This window comes from Hemitrygon akajei, chromosome 14 (genome assembly GCF_048418815.1).
Source record: "Hemitrygon akajei chromosome 14, sHemAka1.3, whole genome shotgun sequence".
In the NCBI taxonomy this organism is placed as follows: Eukaryota; Metazoa; Chordata; class Chondrichthyes; order Myliobatiformes; family Dasyatidae; genus Hemitrygon; species Hemitrygon akajei.
In genome coordinates, this window is record NC_133137.1 from 66,598,816 (window position 1) to 66,615,345 (window position 16,530).

Sequence of the window (16,530 nt, forward strand, 5' to 3'; positions counted from 1 at the left end):
CAGCATACCTCAAATGCCTTATGTCTTAACCTTCAGGATCAGCACATTGAGACCTTGTTGGAAGTCTTATTGAAAACCATATAAGTCAAGTTGTCTGTTCTGCTTTCATCCATTCTCTGGTTGTTTGAAGGTGTTACTAAAAAGTAAGCCAAAAACTATAAATAATGTGTTTTGCCCATCTGAAAATAATGGAACTATTTCTTTTGCACAGTTGGTGAAAATAAACCTTAATGTATGGGTACTAAAATTGAAGAGCTCAGATATGTTTAAAAGCTGCCATTTTCTCATCACACTCATTCACCAGCACATAAAATTGTCATGGTCCGGTCCGTAAAGTCTGCATTCCGGTTCACGGTCCGGTCTTTGGAGTACAGACTCCGGGTCTTCCGACTGTCCTTCCTTTCAGTTGGGCTTCATCATAGGCACCTGATGCTCATCTCGAAGCTGGGAATATAAGTAGCCCTGGGTGCTGGTTTGTCTTGTCAGTTTCCTGTCCTTGCCTCTGCTGGGTAAGCCAGGCTGTCTTTGCTGTCACCCTGAGGCTGGATTTTTCCCCTCTCCTCCTGAAGTCTTGCCTGTATCGCTGTCAAGTTCTATCTGCTGGAGCAAGACTGGAGCCTTGCTGTGTCTAGATAAGGAACTGTCTATTGTTGTTTGGAACTGGCTCTGTCCATGCCTTTGCTAGGTAGGTCTGGCTGTTTGATGCTACTGTCATAGTCCCTTCTGGCAATCCCCCACCTGGATATTTACCTCAGGAATTGGGCCTCAATCCCCTTGTTTAGTTTCCAATCATTCCCAAGTTCCACTTGTTATGAGTGATGAACAGACCTGATGGACAATGGAGTGAAGAGTTAACCATCCCCCCCTGAGAAACACGAACTATTACTATTGCTATGCTGACCATGAAAGAGAGACGGAAAACAAGCAAGAACATCTGTGACAGATAAGAGAGAGGGGGAAATTGCTGATTAACAGTATTGTGACTCCTTTTTGAATTATTTACTGTTTCGCTGCAAGGACAATAGTTTGCCCATAAACATTCCTCAGTGGACTGAAGGAGTGGCCTTATTTGATGGACACAGTCATTCAGGAGTGATGGATAGCTGAGTCCCCGTGAGTAGGGATAAAAGACAGGTCTGGAGAGACACCGTCCAGACACGCCAGTGGACACTGATTGAGTGTTGGAACCCCACAAGAAAGGTGGGGGCTTTGGAGACCGAACCAGGAGATCGGTCAGTAAAGCTCACAGTGTTAAAGCAGGGCCGGTGGGACTTGTGTGTGTGTCCACTCATGCCAGAGTGACAAGTCCACCACAGAAGAACGGTCTAGCAGAAGACCAGAGGGGTCATAACTGAATGACCACACCGATACGACGGATTAAGAAAGCGAAGGAAGGTTTGACTGACTGTAGCTATTACATCTCGCTCGCTCTCTCTCTAACGATTACAATACAACAGCCATAACTACATCAGCACTCATGAACTGAACTCTATACTTTCCTATGACAATTCATTTACCCCTAGACATCGATAGAGCTTGTTTATTATTGATTATTATTATTCCTACACTTTTAGGTTTATTACTGCTAACTTGTTTTATATGTATATTTGCATTATTGATATGGTTTTTGCTTATTTTTATTAATAAACACCTTTAGTTTGGTACCACCAGACTCCAATGGATTCTTCTTTCTCTGCTGGTTAGACACCCAGTTACGGGGTACGTAACACACTAACTACACACACCTGCTTTCTATCAGCAAATGCAGTATAAAAACCCTGTGACCACAACAAGGAGCTCAAGTTTGTTGGTTGATTCTGGTATGAGTAACCTTGTTTCATGGTTTTTAGGACTGCCTGTTCTAAGTCTAGCATCGCTCCTGGATACTGATTTCCATGCCTACTACGTCAAGAATGCCTCCTGACTCTGCCTCCATGCCTGTGTTCTGCACTTGGGTTCGTCCACTGCCAGGCTCGTGTAACAGCTACCTTGTGTCGGGAACTGTCTCCATGTCCACGCCTTCGCTAGGTAGGTCTGGCTGTTTACTGCTGCCTTGTGTTGAAACTGTCTGTGTTCTGTGTACAAGTCCTGGCCCTATGTCCTGCTCCATAGGAGGGGTCCTGGCTCTCTCAGGGCCAAGTCTTTGGTTCTTGTCCAGTCTTTATGACAAAAATCACCAAACTGCAGTTTGAACATGTTCTCAAATACTTCACATTTTGCACTGACTATAAAATAAGTGAAAATAGTGCAAAACAAAATTCAAACTGTGCATTTTATTAATTAGTAAAGTGTCTTATTTAAAATGTTTTCAGCTCTTTCAGAGTCGGCCACAAGGAAGTTTCATTGATGGGAAATGGATACACTCTTGGATACAAATCAGGTGCAAGTTTATTTAACTGCTCCTCTTCATGTACAAATACACTAATCTGCAGCATCTCAATTGGGTTAAAATATTTTCCAGTAATTCCATTAATAGAAAGGTCAAGTATCATGAGTAAACCTTCTATTCTGTTACTTGGATTAAACTATTTTCTCTAGAATATCTTATTGTGGAGTAGTCATCCTTAAAACAAGTAACTGAAAGAGAAGCATAGCTCATTTTATTAAGGGGAACATTATTTTTTGAACAACACACACAAAATGCTGGTGGAACACAGCAGACCAGGCAACATCTTTAAGGAGAAGCACTGTCGACGTTTCAAGCTGAGACCCTTCCAGTTTTTTCAATTATTTTTTGAAAATGGCAGGAGCACATCAACCTCATTGAAGCAGCAGTAAGTATTCCCAAGAAGCATATGCACAGGGTGGGTGTGATCCTCTATCACAAAACAATTCAATTGTACTAACTTTTATTCATGTCTGTTTTAAAAGATGAGGATGATTTCTAATACTGAAGCTGAGGTGTTGCTAATATCTAAATACAAAATAAAACTTAATTTTCTTTTTTCCCTGGAGCCAGCTGGCTCTCTAATCTTAACTTTACCCACAACTTCAACAGATGGAGAGTTTTATTTGATGTTTTGTCTAAATTTTTAACCACTTCTAAGATTAAATTCTGTTTCATAACATGATAATTGTACATGCCAACAATTTTAAGCAAATTGTTGTCTACAGGCCTTTTCTGGATTACAAATAGATGAACATTTGTATGTATTGTGGCAAGCATTTGGTCCATAATGACAGATTGGAAGCTCTTTAACTCAACAACCATTTTAATGTAACAGACCGGGCACCATGAACCAGAGGGTGAACCCACCCTGTTTCACACCAGTGGGAGAGGTGACCGTCACACACCTCGGTTACAGTTAGGGTGACCCACAAATAACTATAACCCAAGCTAAAATGTAACAATAAGTAAACTGGAACCTCGCACTAAAAGCCCACAAAAGCATCTTAACAGAAGAACAATACAGTACTGTTCAGTAGAAATGTGGGGGTAGCCTGTCGACCATGCCCCCCCCCCCCCCCCAGAGCATCACAATATCAACTAGTCAAGCTAACCACAACTCCAACAAGGAGTGCAACTGTTTCAACTACAGCACCCTTCTCAACAATCACTTCCACAACCCCAAAAAATTACCCCAACAACCAGCTGATCACCCAACAGGCAGTTCAACAACCCCAGTCATGTCAACAATCACAACAAGCAGCTCAACAGCAATCACCCCAACCAAAAACCAGCTCAACAACCATAATCACCCAGCAACCCCAACAACTAACTTAATCGTTTCAACCACAACCTCAACCATCACCCCACAACCAAACAACCAGTTCAATGACCTCAACAGCCTTATTCTCTTTTGATGAAAATGGAACTTTCTATTTCTACATTACCCATTGAAGCTTAGATATAAACATCAAATAATTAGTTGTCCTCTATAGTCACTACTGAAGTGTAGTCATGGCCAATTGATGCGGATCAGATGTTGTAAGTCTCAGTTGTGGACAAATTTTGATCTAAGGGTCTACCCAAAATTAATTTTTGGGCAATTTCAGCTCAGCTTTTGAGGTCATGTTTGTATCACACTAAATCCCAAACCAATTTAATTTCTGTAAATTATCAGTCCTTGGATGCAATTGGGGGAAAAAAGACAGATGTGAAAGAGAAAAATTGCACTTATTAAGCATCTGAGCAGATGAAGAGGGTTATTATTGGAGAGCACATTATACTGGACAACAAATATTTTGCTTCCTGAATACTTTTGGGTATATCTTATAGATACTGGGCTGCTGATCATGAAATTAATGATTAAACTTTCCTATCATGCACCTTTGTTTTGGAATTTCTGGTATTTTGTTATATCAATTCATAATTCAAGTCAATTTAAATGTTGTCCATAACATAAGCTGTAAAGTTTTCTATCTTGTCCAGGCATGTTTGGGTATGCTTAGGCAGAGTGGATGCTGCATGGCAGGACAGATTTTACAAAAGCTATAAATTTCCATGAAGGATTGCAGTATTTGAGGCAGATATTTCTCAAATAACTGATGCCAATATTAAGGAAGGCATTTTCTTTGGTCCACAATTCAAACAGATCACCTATAACAGGCAATCCGAAGAACTTCTAGTGCGAACGGAGAAAACCACATGGAAGGCATTCAAGGATGTTGTTGAAAATTTTCATATCAGCTGCAGATACCAAACTAGGTGCAGCTGGTTGACAAAATGCTTCAAGCATACAAACTCATGAAAAGCAACATGTCACTAAAGATTCATTCTCTGCATTTCCATTTAGACTTCTTCCCTGCAAATCTTGGTGTATCAGTAACAAGCATGGTCAAAGTTTTCACCAAGTCATTGCGCTCGTGGAAAAATGGTATCAGGGCATCTGGAATCCATCATGTACTTTTCTTAACCATGACTAACTAATATCGACATTGGTTAACTGTTTGAGGAATGTTGTTTGTAAATGTACATTAGTCCTTGCATAGTTGCTCATTAATGTTCCCTGTATTGCTCTGAGCAGGATTTTTTTTAACTTGGCCTCAAGCCTGTGTGGCACTTTAAATGTTTTTTTAATATAATGTGCATGCTATGAATATTTAGAATGAAAACTGAAAAATCACATAGTTGATTTTATTTTTTAAAGGCTATAATGAAACACAGTACAAAGAAAATATTTTGTCAGTCTTCCAACATCCCCCACTGTCAAATTCAAAATTGGTGCATTTACAATAGCACCATTCTTTTAATATTCTTTTAACTTGTCATTAGACAATCAATTATATAATTGATTACACATGTTGAATAAATCAAATAATAGGTGTAATATTGATGTCAGAACTTGTAAGAGGCAAGAAGATCACTCATTTTGTCACTCCAGGAAACTATTGCCAAGATGCTGTGACTGTAACTTGTTAATATTTGCTTTTGTATACTGCTGTGCTTCAATTGTATTCAAACCGCTTTTCTGAAGGAGTTTACAAAGGGATGTCAGATCTTTTAAAACATCATTAAGGACAATTAATATTAAACAATATTGTGGATTAGTCAAAATCTTCAGGCCAGATTTGCTGATTGAGTCATTACATCCATTAAATTTTTCTTTGCAATACCGGATCAAAAGTGTAACTTGAATCAGAATCAGGTTTATTATCACTGGCATGTGATGTGGAATTTGTTAACTTAAGCAGCAGCAGTTAAATGTAATACATAATCTAGCAGAGAGGAAAAAAAAATAAAAAAAACATAATAATAAATAAACAAGTAAATCAATTACATACTGTTCTTTTGAAACATTTTAGGACCGCTTCTTCCCCTCTGTAATCATAGTTCTGAATGGTCAATGAATGCATGGACATTACCTCACTATTTTTGCTCTCATTTTGCACTGTTTATTAATTTTTATAAACACAGTAAATTTCTTATATTTATTGCATTGTACTGCTGCCACAGAACAACAAAGTTCATGACATATGTTGGTGATAAGAAACTGAATTCTGATTCTTTATTAAATTTCACATGCCTAGTGTCTGCCACTTTAGTACCTTGTCTATATCCTGCTGCAATTCTATCACTTTTGTCTTTGCTATTCACAATAATGCCAAGTATTGAGTTATTCACAAATTTAGAAATCTGGCTTCTATCACCAAGTCTAGGTCATTAGTATAGATTTTTTAAAAATTGGCCCTTAACATCAGTTGCTGGAGAACTGCTGAATGGTTGTTTATATTCTTCTGAATAAACAACCATTCACTGAAACCTTCTCTTGCCTGTGACCTAGCCAACTTTGTATTCATACTGTCACTGACCTTATTATGTCACATGTTTCCACTTTGTTCAGATGCCATCCTGGGATTCCATCCCTGAACTATTATAGCTCTACATTAAATAGGATGGTCTCGGCACTTGGCTCATGAAAACTCCAGGCTGTCGGGCAAAATGGTAGTGGAGGGTGCAACAGCTCTGCTATCCAGAGGCCTTGAAGTTTCTGTACGACTGCCTCAGGTTGCTTATTTAGCTACAAAGATGGCATTTCAGGAAACTGTAATGACTATCCTTGGGCTCTATAGACATCAGGGTGGAACCAGTCAGCCTTTTATCCCAGGAGGATAAATTCATAAGAATTAGGGACAAGTGTAGGACACCTAGCCACTTGATCTTCTACTTCAGTGCCATGCACTTTTCCATTCCTAGACCCCTAGGAATGATTATTCATTCAGTTTGTCCTTGTTGGTTTGAGGCTTTTTTGCATCTTCTATTTGGATTCCTGATCAGCAAACTTGGTAGTGTGACATTCATTTTCCTTATCGATGCAGTGAAAAACTGCAGCTGAACACCAATCTCTGCACTGCTTCATAGCCTGTCAATTCAAAGGTTCAAAGGTACAATTTAATATCGGAGAAATGTATACAATATACATCCTGAAATGCTTTTTCTTCACAAACATCCACGATAACAGAGGAGTGCCCCAAGAATGAACGACAGTTAAATGTTAGAACCTCAAAGACACCCCCCCCCCAGCTCCCCTCCCTCCCGCATGTAAGCGGCAGTGAGCAACAATCCCTCTCCCCCCCCCCCCCACTGGCAAAAATAAAGCGCACCTGCTACCAGTACTCAAGCGTGAGCAAAGCAATAGCAAAGACACAGACTTGCAGTTACCCCAAAGACTACATTGTTCACCCAGGTCATTTACATATATCACACACAGGAGAAATTCCAGTTGAAATTCCAACATCACTAATCACAGACCTCCGGTTAGAATAAGTCCCTTTGACCACCATCTTCTGTCACCTACAGGCAAGCCAATTCTGAATCTAAATGATCACTTCACTATTGATTCCACGCACCTTAATCTTCTGGATGAGCCTTCTGTGAAGAACCATTCGGACGCCTTACTAAAATCCATGTAGACAACATCCCGAATCACCCTCTCATCTGATCAAAAGAACTCAAGTTAAGAAGACCATCTTACCCCACGCAAAGCCATGCTGACTCTCCCTAATTAGGTCATGGTTTTCCAAATGCTCCTAAATCCTATCCTTAAGAAATCTCTTCAGTAACTTCTTTACCACTGGTGAGACACTCACCAGTCTGTAGGTTCCAAGATTATCCCTGGTTCCCTTCTTGAAGAATGGAACAACATGTGTTTTCTCTCCAGCTGAAAAGGGTGAGGGAGGTCCTCAAAGACATAAAGATTATGATGTGTATAGATAATAACAGTGAGAAACCTTTTGCTCCCTCGAGGAAAGCAATTTATAACCAACTCGCTCAGGTTTAATGTAAGATGTAGGAGTTTTAAGAGGGACTTGAAGAGGAATTATTTGATCCATAGTGGAAATCTGGTATACACTGCCTGTGGGGACAACGGCAACAGGAACACTCTCAATATTTAAAAGGTATGTAGGTGAGCATTTGACGTACTGACAAATGGAACTGGTATAATTGAGTTCTTCATAGCCAGCACAGATGCAAAGGACCAATGGGCCCATTTTTGTGCTAAATGACTCTATAATTAAGTATGGGTAATAAATTCTGGCCTTGACAGTGACATCCAGGCACTAAAAAATATATATATATATATATATATATATATGCAAAAAAAGATACACAGTTGGTTACCCAGAATTAAGTAATCTGCTTAATGTGAATAATTAAGCAGTCAACATTTGTCATTTAAAAGGAAAATTTCTAAGTTCGTCAGATACAACATCAGAGTCTAATGCCATACGAGAGTTCAACCACTTTAAGGATGTTCTGACATTGGGCTCTGAAACGGAGATCACAGGATTGCTAGTACTGTGGGGATTCACATAGGTGCAATGTTATTCTCCCTTTCAAAGCTTGCATAAATAGTGTTGAGGAATGAAGTATCTCCCCCATTTATAATGTTGGGTTTTGCCTTATAGAAATTAATGTCAAGCAAACCCTGCCATATCTATTGGACATCCAATTGCGTGTCTATATCAAATTCTGCAATTTCAAGTAACTTTCTGCTTACAGCACCAATGGCTAGTTCTGTAATAGGTCAATCTATACTATCCAGTCAGATTTTTCCTTCCACTGACTCTCTGACCTGTTGGATGTTTCCTATATTGCTGATCTACTTAGATGGTAATGTGGCTTTTACATATTGCTTTGTTTGTTTTCCCTCTCCTTCTCTCTATTACATTCATTGTTCTATCAGATGGCTCCATTAACTTGCTTTTCCCTTTTAGCCAGCTCTGAAGAGTCTATAACCTGAAATCTAACACTCTTTCTCTTTCCACAGATGCTGCCTGACCTGCTGAATGTTCCCAGCATTTTCTGTTTCCTTTTTTTTTTGGTTTGTTTAATCTCTCCTTAAATTTTGAAATCTGGAGTCCTGGTAATATTCTGATACATTGCCACTGCATTTTTTTTGTAAAGTCAAATTATCCTTTCTATTCTTTGTAGTGCCCAGAACTGCCCACAGTGGTATCAGATCAGCAGAGACACTGGAAACTACAGATGGAGGAACTTTGTGGGTAAGGCAGAAAATCTGGGGGGAAATGGTTAGTCACCATTTTGGGTCAAGATGAAAGGTATGGATTGGAAACCTTGACTGTCCACCTCTCTCCATAGATAGTGCCTGATCTGCTAAGATCCTTCAGCATTCTGTTTGTTGTATGATCATTGCTTACTTGCACAACATCCATACTGTTGAATTTCAATCCTCCTGTATTTATATGCAATATAATTAATTCACTACTAGGTGGCAACCTCCTGCCACGTCTCATGATCTTTCCTGGAAGGCTCCAGACAAGAGTTCTGATCTTTAATCTTCAAAATGTGTTCAAGAAAATGTGATTGTATGTGTTACATCTAATAAAAAAGAAGTACTTAATCTTAGTAGCAGTGGCTAGGTAAGGTGAGGAGCAATGGACTCCATAGACCAAAGCTGATGTAACTTTCCATGATTCCAATAGAACTCAAAGCAAATGAATGTTGCTCTGAAACAGGACTAAACCTAACAAAAATGTCTGGCTACCAAGTTGCTGGTTGAAAGATAATGGAGCACAACGATAGAATTCTATCTTTCCATTACTTTTGCTCCTCCATATTTATCTACTTCTAAGCAGACACTGGTTTCTAACAATGTTATCAGTTATTTTACATGGTTTACATAAAGTTCCATCATACATACAAGACCTGCATGAAATTTGAGCAACAGAATCAACAGAAATCTGATTCCAGGATGTAAACTTCCTTCCAGTGAGCATTGCCTTTAACTTTCCATTATTTATCCAGTCATCTCATTCTCGCTGTCAACTTCCTCAGTAATCTGTCTTACCACCCTGATCTCATCAAATATCTAGACTACACAAATCCCATCCCACATCATCTTCCCTTGAACAATTGATCTCTAATCTCCACAATTTTCAGATATCTCAGAGGAAAATATATATTTACTGAGTGCATTCCTTTAAGCTTTGTGGATGGTGGAATATCAAACACTTCATGAATTGCTGATTTTCAGCAGGCCAAGACTAGAGTTGCCTTGGGTGAAACTTAATTTTCAGACCAGTGCACTTTAAAAAAAAAATCATCTACAGTATTTGTTTTCATGATGTGGTCATCACAAGTAGCATTGTCATTTCTTATCTGTTTGCTAATAGCCCTGAATGGAAGAAACAGCTGTATGAGTGGGTCTGGAGTCACTTTATACTGTGGAAGATATGAGTGAACCAATTGAAGCTCATAACAATTCAATGGTGATGTGGTTATATTTACCTCAACTACCTTTTTGTTTAAGTTACAGATGTTTTTATTACATGGACTTAAATTTCCCAGCTATCAGAGTGGATCAAACAAGAGTTGGCAAGGATATGGACAGGTTCACCAGGATGCTACATGGTTTGGAAAGGGTGGACAAACTTAGATTGTTTTCTCTGGATTACTGAAACCTGACACAAAGATCAATGATTTGCATAGACTGGGTAGATTCAGTCTTTTTTACTTGAATGGAAATATCAAATACTAGAGAATATTGATTTAAGGGAAGAGGAGACAAGTTTAAATGAGGTTTGCACGCAATTGTTTTCCCATAGAAGTGGCAAGTTCCTGAAACACACTGGGTGAAGTAGATAAGATGGCAATGTTTAAAAGGCTAACATTTTCAATGGTAGGGAATAGAGGGGTATGGATCATGTGCAGGCAGATTGGGTTAGTTTAGATTGACATCAAGATCAGCACAGACACGATGGGTTGAAGGGCCTGTTCCTGTGCTGTACTCTTCAATGTGGCGTATGTTTGTTAAACTGTACCAGTTCTGGAACATCTGCACAAATGCAGACAAATGTGAAAACCCTGAAATTAATCAACAAGAATTCCAAAGGAGTCTAGCAAGGTAGCTTTGATATGTTGAGGTTTCCAGTCATTTACACTAGTGTGTCAATTCATAGATCCGGCCTCTGGTTTCATTTAGTGCAGAATCAAAGACACTGCTGATATCAAAGGGGATTGTGGACCTGCAGAAGATAACTTCATTTGCTGAATTATTTGTGCCTCTTTCAATGTTCCAATTGTTTAGAACTGGTTTAAAATATTTGGGCCTTTTTCAACATTTTATTTCCTTCATTTTAATAATTTTTAGCTCTTACAGTCACATCTGGCGAAACTGTGGGCTGTGTTTTGCCAGTAAACAGAGCTGTCAGGAGAGCTTTGTGGGTGGAATATCTATAGCCTTTGACATTAAGTCCTAGGGCACTTGGATGCTTTGGGACAGCAACATAGGCCCTCTGCACCCAGTAAATAGACTGGTTGCTCAGTTTGGATACATCATCAATTTGAAATATTAACTCTGTTTCTCTTTGATGCTGTCTGGGTATTTATTTCCATTTTTATTTTACAAAAATCATTCCTGTCATTTGAACAATAAAAGCTTCTTTACTCCATGCGTAATATTGCTCATTATTAAGAGACAGAATTCTTGACTCTCAGATTATAATTGATTCCATTAGAGTGGTGATACAGGTAAACAGGGTGGTGAAGAACTTACTTGACTTCATTGGTGTGTGCATTGAGTACAGAGTTAGGTCATCATGGTCCAGCTGTTGAAGGTGTTGGTAAGAACACACTGCAGTTTGTGTCACCGAGCAATAGGAAGGATGTCATTAAACTGGAAAAGGTTTTGCTAGAATGTTACCAGGGTTGGAGGGCTTGAGTATAGGTAGAGGCTGGATTGGCTGGCACTTTTTTGCCTGGACTGTCATAATATAATCCAGAGAACATAGATTTAAAGTGAGTGGAAAGACTTAACAATTTCCTGAGAGGAAACTATCTCACAGAGGATGTTGATTACGTGGAACAAGTTGTCTGAGTAGCCTACAGAGACAGGTACAGTTAGAATGCGTTAGAGATATTTAGACAGGTACGTGGATAGAAAGCTCAGAAGGACATGGGCCAAGCACAAATAGGACTAACTCAGACAGACATCTTAGATGGCAAGGACAAGTTGAACCAAAGGGCCTGTTCCAATGCTGTATAATACTATGACTATGATTTCCCCATAACAGACAGAACAGTAACCCAAACTAAAAGAAATATTGAGGGTGCTTAGACATCTTGCAGTATTTTAATAATCCAACTTTGAAACTCTTGAGATAAAACATCAATTGTTTATTTCCCTCCATAGGTATTTCCTGATCTGCTAAGTTACTCCTGCATTATATGTGAATATCAAAAGCGACTTAAATTCTAGCTATCTTTATATTGTGTGGGTTATTGCAGGAAAAGTCTTCCAAAAATACCTCCTAGTAACTAGAAACCATAAGTCAAAAGATTTAGCAAGGGCTTTTGCAAGACCTTTGACAAGTCTCCCATAGGAGGTTAGTCAAGAAGGTTCATTCATTTGGCTTCAGAATAAAGTAGTATATCGGATTTGACATTGACATTATGGGAGAAACCAGAGAATGGTAGTAGACGGTTGTCTTTTTGACTGGAGGCCTGTGACTAGTGGTGCCCATCAGTGATTCACACTGAGTCCGTTGTTATTTGTCATCTATATCAACCATCTGGATGATAATGTGGCAAAATGGATCAGAAAATTTCTGGGTGACACCAATACCGAAAACATGAGTTGCAGAATACTTGAAAGTGTGTCTGTACTTGTGGAATCAGTTCAGCCTTGAGGTGAATGAAGTTATCCACTCAGGTTCAGAAACCTGATGGTTGTAGAGTAATAATTAAAAATAATGCAAAAACAGAAAAAAAGTGAGGTAGTGTTCAGGGTTCATGGGCCCGAAACGTCAACTGTACTTTTTTCCACTGAAGCTGCTTGTCCTGCTGAGTTCCTCCAGCATTTTGTGTGTGTTTCATGGGTTCAATGTCCATTTAGAAATCAGATGGCAGAGGGGAAGAAGCTATTCCTGAATCACTGAGTATATGCCTTCAGGCTTCTGTACCTCCTTCCTGACAATAACAATGAGAAGAGGGCATGTCCCTGGTGATGAGGGTCCTTAATAATGGACGCTGTCTTTCTGCAACATCTTGAAGATGTCTTGGATACTACAGAGGCTAGTACCCTTGATCAAATATTCTATTGTTACGAACCCCGTAACTGGGTCACTTACCAGCAAAGATAGAGAGGTCCGTTGAAGTCTGATGGTACTATTTTTAACAGTATTTATTAGTAAAAATACACAAAAATAATATCAATGCAAACATACAGATAATATACATCGTCAATACTAAATCTAACAGTGCGGGTATAATAATAATCAATAAGAAATAGCTCTATCGTTGTCTAGGGGATAATGTATTGTCTGATGAAAATATAAAAGTCACTCAGTTCATGCAGGCTGCAGCCTTTTGGTTGGAGAGAGAGAGATTTTTAGAAACTTATCGGCTTTCCTTCTATGATTTCGATCCATTGGAGTCCCGTTGGTGTGGCCGTTCACTTGTGGCCTCTCCTTTAGCTAAGCCATTCTTCCGTGATGAGCCCGCTACCCTGGCAAGGGAGGACGCACACGGGCCCTCACCAGCGTTCGCTATAAAACGCTGTAACTGGCTTTCCAGCGTTTCTCCTGGTGCATCTGAAGGGGTTGTTCCCCAGACCTTTTTTTATCCTTACTCACGGGGTCTCAGATGTCAATCAGGTTGGGATGATGCAATCCATCAACCAGCCCACTCTGGTTGTCCCCTGAGGGGTTTCAATGAATAGTACAGTACTCAATACACAATTCCTTCTCCAAGAGACAATAGCCGTTATCCGTGGCTTTGTCTCGCTGAGGCCAGGACACATTCCAAAACCTTGTGGATTCTCTCTCATTTCCTGGGTCCCAGACCCGAATTAATAGCGATCTTGCGATTCTCAAAAAGGAGGGGGCAACTTTGTACCCTTTGGCCCCTCAGAGTTGTGGCACATTCGTAACACTATTATATGATAAATAGTGTCAATTTCAGCTTCAATGCATTTTGTTAACTTCCAAACAGCAAAGTCCTTGTTTACCAGCTCTTAAATGCACAGAAACATAAGTAGTGCCCTTCCACAGTACTCAATGTATGCACATGGAAACAACAGTTTTCCTGAAAGTAGAGAGCATGTGCCCAGATACAGTGAAAGGATTTTGAAGAAACTGGTGGATAACATCGTACAATTGATGTATGTCTTATTTGCAAGGGGACATTGTATAACCTCTGGGGCTACATGTAAGTGATAATGGCAGGAAATTGCCAAGGAAATGTACTGCCAGGATTAACAATCCTTGGAATGCAGACTGGTGGTCTATGATATCTCAATCTTATAAGATATAGCAAGGAAAGTTTTCAAAACTTACGACTTCATCGTGAAACCTCTGCCATCTTCTCTTTCGTACAAAAGCCTAGGATGTGATTGATGTTCCTTTGGTGATGGTCTTTGCATCCTTACTGGCCACCAAAGTGGTACCAAAAGACTGGAGAGTGGCAAATGTTATTCCTTTATTCAAGAAAGTTAGTAAGGGTAATCCTGGGAATTGTAGACCAGTGAGTCTTACATCAGCGATAGGCAAACCTTTGGGCAAGATTCTTAGTGACAAGATTTATGGGCATTTGCAGCAGCTTATTAGCAGTAATTAGTGGCTTTGTAGGGGCAGCACATACTTCATGAGCCTGATACCTTCTTTGAGGAAGTGACAGAACAAATTGATGAAGGTAGAGCAGTAGATGTGGTTGGTGTACATGGATTTGATCAAGGCATTTGGCAAGGTTCCTCATGTTCAAATGTAATTCTCATATAACCATACATGAATATTTCCCAATGAATACAGCACTGCTTTGGGGTCAAGGTACAAAACACAGTACCAACAGTCATACACAGCACAAGGCATACATAACAGTGCAAGCACATACAAGATATTAGTAAATTACAGTCACACAGACGAAAGAGTCCAAGACCCAGAATCCCATGAACATTGCCGCATTCTGCAGTTGAACATGGTACAGCTTGTTTTCTGCCAGGAAAACACTGGGGACAACCTGGACGCTGCACCACACTGCCTCTGGTGGAGCACACTTACTCTGATGCTTCTCTCCTGAGCGGCTGTAAATGGGTGAAACTGCGGCTTGAGGCTTAGTCTTCGCTACAACTGAGGCCACACAGCTTACCCTGCCGTCAGCCGATAAATCAGTGAATTGGACTTGCAGCATTCCACATTAACAATGCCCTACAGGGTCTTGCAATCACAAAAGTAATTAAGACCATTACTTGCTGTTCAACTGCACACTGCCTTTGAGCATTGACTCCTCCAATGCCTCTCTAATGCAGGCAGAAGTACAATCCGCACCAAGTCCAGCGCCTTCAGTTTCTCCGTCAACAAGTGACTTGTTGATGGGGTAGACCTGCAGTACTTTAAATTCTTAAATGCCCATCAGGGTCTTGCGATCATAAAGAATACATTTAAAAAAGGACAGTAGCACCCTTGATTGGCCCTGTAGAAGCCGTTGCCACCAGACATGCCACCATCTTACCAGAGGCTCATTTAGAAAGGCAGGAGGCATGGAATCAAGGGAAACATGGCTCTCTGGATTCAGAATTAGTTCGCCCACAGAAGGTAGAGGGTGAGAGCAGATGGAACACATTCTGCCTGGAGTTCATTAGTGGTGTTCCACAAGGATTGGTTTATACAGAAGGTTCAAAGAGTTGCCATGATTACTTACGACAGAAGTCCTCAGAAATGTAGCAGATGTTCATTTATACCTGGATAAGTCTGATCCCATAACCTAAACCAGCGGACAATGAGATGAGATACTGTTACAAGTGTATATGATATCAGCTTCACAATCCCATTGCAATGAGCCAAGCAGAAGAGTTCCTACCTCATATCCATCCTACATGCCTTTCAGGTTCAGAAGTATCTCCAGCTGGGAGAATTGGTCTTGGCACAGGTCAATATACTACATGGTCTGCTTTTTAAAGAGAGCCTGTGAGGATGCTACTTGTCTTCCTTGATGAAAAGAAATGGTAATACCTGTTTACTCCACTGAGTCAAGAGATTATCACCATGGCAACCCTGGCCTCACCCTTCTTTCCAGCCGTACTGCCCCACTATCATCCTTGCCACTTAAAATAAATTTGCTGTCTTCTCTTCTGTTTGCCCCTGCACACACTTCAGAGTTGAAATAGTATTTTTCCCTTTCTTTTCATAGCTGACTTATTGAGTATTTCCCCATTTTTCTTGTTTCCATTTCAGATTGCCAACATCTTTAATTTTTAAAAAAATCCCTGATTAACCCTGCTAACCTATATCAAGTTATCCTTAAATCTTCAGTGTACTTAATTAAAATTTTTGCTATGGGGATTTGATGAATATCTGAAAGTGAGAACATTTGCCTTTAGGGTATTCACACTCTAATTAACAATGGTGGAAAGTGATGGTCATGTGATAGAAGACTATCATATTGGTCAATTTTTCACTGATAATAATATTGAAACATTAAAGCCTTTTGCTTTGAGTGACTTATTGCTGCATTAGCTGTATAAGACGAAGATTGAATTTGTGAGCATCAACCTGCCATTTTTTGGAGAAAAAGTCCTTTTAAGCCAAGAAACCTTCTTCAAGTCATACATGCGATACCAGACTAGTTCACCC

General features: G+C 39.8%; 1 long non-coding RNA gene across 1 annotated transcript; it reads left to right on the plus strand.

The window, feature by feature from the left end:
- Positions 1–1,855: 1,855 nt before the first annotated feature.
- LOC140738655 (uncharacterized) lies at positions 1,856–8,956 on the plus strand. The gene is made up of 3 exons (XR_012101416.1): positions 1,856–2,028; positions 2,313–2,380; positions 8,876–8,956. It is a non-coding gene; the product is annotated as an uncharacterized lncRNA (long non-coding RNA).
- Positions 8,957–16,530: the final 7,574 nt, after the last annotated feature.